This window comes from Rutidosis leptorrhynchoides, chromosome 5, assembly GCF_046630445.1.
Source record: "Rutidosis leptorrhynchoides isolate AG116_Rl617_1_P2 chromosome 5, CSIRO_AGI_Rlap_v1, whole genome shotgun sequence".
Classification (NCBI taxonomy): Eukaryota; Viridiplantae; Streptophyta; class Magnoliopsida; order Asterales; family Asteraceae; genus Rutidosis; species Rutidosis leptorrhynchoides.
The window spans coordinates 136,017,377-136,021,469 of NC_092337.1; positions in this window are offsets into that span (position 1 = coordinate 136,017,377).

Below are 4,093 nucleotides of genomic sequence, written 5' to 3' on the forward strand. Positions count from 1 at the left end.
GTACACAACAGGGTAAAACAACGCATTTTCAAAGACTGGCATTAAGTTCAGCAAAAGCAACTAATTTTGACGACAAGATGCAAAATATATGTGAAATAACAACAAGACGGAATGAACAAATGATGTGCACCATTTATCATTCAGCAAACAAACGCCAATATATTTGAAAACTTTGGTAAAATTTAATCATTTTCACACAAATCATCCTCAATAATTTAAATTGTTACTGATTTCTTGCAAATGAGGGCATTGCAAGATCTTAAGTGTGGGAAGGGGTTAAATTCTTTCGGATTTTAAAATTTTTATTTTAAACACTTGGTTACCATTAAAAATACTAGTAAAGCAGTAGTTGTATTAGAATCTAGTGCTCTCTGATAAAAAAGAACAGCCCTAGTCTTATATACTGACTACCCAATTCTAGTAAAATTTTTCAAAATTTTCAATTAAATGAATTCAAAATCATGTTTATACATATTTATGAACGATAAAACTAGGTTTTAACACCGAAATTATTGTTACCTCGGAAAGGACATAAATTAAGAAACAAACTAAAATGTTAAAATTCATTTAAAATGGAATAGAGGACGATAAAAAGGAAAATAAAAGCCAAGTGTGGGAAAATTTACCAAGTTATCTTAACATATGTCACATATATCTGTAACAAATAACTGAAAATACTTTTGCTTTGGACTAAACTAAACTGTTTTACCCGATGAAAGAAAAGAAGAGATGGATCTACACGATGAATCAATTCCATCATTAAAAGGAAGTAAAGTCTTCCGAAAAAGAAACGCGCTTCTTGATTTAGGTCATGAAGTTGTCGTTCAGACCAGCTGTAGGTTGACGAAAAATCTAGAAAAGTCATCACTAAAATCAGCAGGAAATCCACGGACCTCAGCATTAAACAGGGTCGCCAAGTGGTCAGATTTATCCTAACCATGAGAAGGATTTATCTCGTACAATGGGGGGGCACCGTGCAAATTAGCTTGATAAGACTAATGAATCAGATCCCCAGAAAGGATAATCTCCTTAAAGATTAAAAATCAGCTTTTAAGACTGATATTACTCAATCCTAGAGATTGACCTTAAAGATTGAGAATTACAAACTCATGAAATTCGATGATATCTAAACTCGAGCTTAAACGAGAAAATATTTTGATCAAAATTACAAACCGATTTGTTTTCTGAAAACCCTATTTTCAATGCGTTCATTACCATTGAACGTAAAATCCTAGGAATTCACCTGGAATTCATTAGGTCACCTGAACTAAATCGGGTGTCAACCGTAAGAACGGTGGTTGCATAGTGGTCAAAGACAGGACCTTGTGCCAGACCGAAAAATTATAAGGGTGAGCTTTACTATTGTTCCTACCAAGGATAGTAATTGCGTCCGACACGTTATAGACCATAATTAAAAGCATGTCAGGGGACATTGCCTTAACAGTTGCTTGTTCAACGCTTTCCTTTACAACCGGACGGTAGTTTGCCGAAAGGTAATATACGGAACAAGTAAACTGGACGTGTTGCTTTCCAAATACAAGGTTAGCAAGTGGGTGACACAAAACAGCAAGTTTTGAGCTAAAATTTTCAAATCTAAAACCCACCAAACCCACAAAAATATTTTGCAAACACCGGTAAAGGGTTATCCCGGAAAACTTATCTAGGGTAAAAACTAGATTTAATTTTCAAAAGATCAAATGTTTTCATAAAGATCCAATTTCCTTAATGGATCTAAATTTTTATAGTCATGTGGGACTGTAAACCATATCGTTACTACCATTGTTTATACCGCCGTATAGAAATCACTGATGTACAAAGTGTGAAGAATAAAGAAGTGATTCTAGTATTTCAAGACAATATTGCTTGAGGACAAGCAACGCTCAAGTGTGGGAATATTTGATAATGCTAAAAACGAACATATATTTCATAGCATTATTCCTCAAGAAAGACAAGCTTTTAGTTGCAATTGTTCTATTTACAAGTGATATTCGTTTAGATAATAAAAGGTGAAGACAAAAGACAGATTCGACGAATTGAAGACGCAAACGACCAAAAAGCTCAAAAGAACAAAAGACAATCAAAAAGGTTCCAATTATTGATAAGAAACGTCTCGAAATTACAAGAGTACAAGATTCAAAACGCAAAGTACAAGATATTAAATTGTACGCAAGGACGTTCGAAAATCCGGAACCAGGACCAGAGTCAACTCTTAACGCTCGACGCAACGGACTAAAAATTACAAGTTAACTATGTATATAAATATAATATAATATATAATTAATTATATTAATTATATATATATTATATATATATTATAAACCGTCGGTAAACAAAGAGCCAAACTCCTCTGAGCTGTAAAAGTAACCTCCGCGACTCGCGGAGTTTGAAGAGGTTTTCACCGCGAGTCGCGGAGCCCCAAAAATCGACTCTGGCTATAAAGCAAACCGAATTCTGATCATTTTTCATATTCTATTTCTCTCTTCTCTCATATATACGTAAAATATATATATATAATTTATATTTTAATTTTAATTTTAATTATAATTCTAATAATAAGGGTATGTTAGCGAATGTTGTAAGGGTGTAAGTCGAAATTCTGTCCGTGTAACGCTACGCTATTTTTAATCATTGTAAGTTATGTTCAACCTTTTTACATTAATGTCTCGTAGCTAAGTTATTATTATGCTTATTTAAAACGAAGTAATCATGATGTTGGGCTAATTACTAAAATTGGGTAATTGGGCTTTGTACCATAATTGGGGTTTGGACAAAAGAACGACACTTGTGGAAATTAGACTATGGGCTATTAATGGGCTTTATATTTGTTTAACTAAATGAAAGTTTGTTAATGTTAATATAAAGATTTACAATTGGGCGTCCCTATAAATTACCATATACACTCGATCGGACACGATGGGCGGGGTATTTATATGTACGAATAATCGTTCATTTAACCGGACACGGGAATGGATTAATAGCCACTAGAATAATTAAAACAGGGGTGAAATTACATTCAAGGGTAATTGGTGTAATTGCTAACAAAGTAGTAAAACCTTGGTTTACACGCAGTTGATAACCTGGTGTATTCATTAAACAAAGTATTAAAACCTTGTTACAATTCGAATCCCCAATTAGTTGGAATATTTAACTTCGGGTATAAGGATAATTTGACGAGGACACTCGCACTTTATATTTATGACTGATGGACTGTTAAGGACAAAAACCAGACGGACATATTAAATAATCCAGGACAAAGGACAATTAACCCATGGGCATAAAACTAAAATCAACACGTCAAACATCATGATTACGGAAGTTTAAATAAGCATAATTCTTTTATTTCATATTTAATTTCTTTTATTTTATATTTAATTGCACTTCTAATTATCGCATTTTTATTGTTATTTCATTTAATCGCACTTTTAATTATCGTACTCTTTAATTAAAGCAAGTTTATTTTATCGCACTTTTATTATTCGCAATTTCATTATCGTTATTTACTTTACGCTTTAAATTAAGTCTTTTATTTATTTAATATTTTACATTAGGTTTTAACTGCGACTAAAGTTTTAAAATCGACAAACCGGTCATTAAACGGTAAAAACCCCCCTTTATAATAATAATATTACTTATATATATATTTGTATTTTTATAAAAGTAAACTAATATAGCGTTGAGCTTTGTTTAAAGATTTCCCTGTGGAACGAACCGGACTTACTAAAAACTACACTACTGTACGATTAGGTACACTGCCTATAAGTGTTGTAAAGGTTTAAGTATATCCATTCTATAAATAAATAAATATCTTGTGTAAAATTGTATCGTATTTAATAGTTTTTCCTAGTAAAATATAAACTATTTTATATACACCTCGCATAACATCATTACTTACAACTAGTAATCTTACTTCATTTAAAAGATATAAAAGCTGGTACTTTATGATTATTCCGAATTTGGGTTCTCTGGTCAGTTTGGCTGTAGAAGAAGAAGAGAGAAAATAAACAGAAAAATAAATCAGTTTAATATAATTTAAGTGTAGTAAAAATCAGAAAAATTGAGATGGTCGATTGGTTAGGAGAGTGTTCGGGTTAGC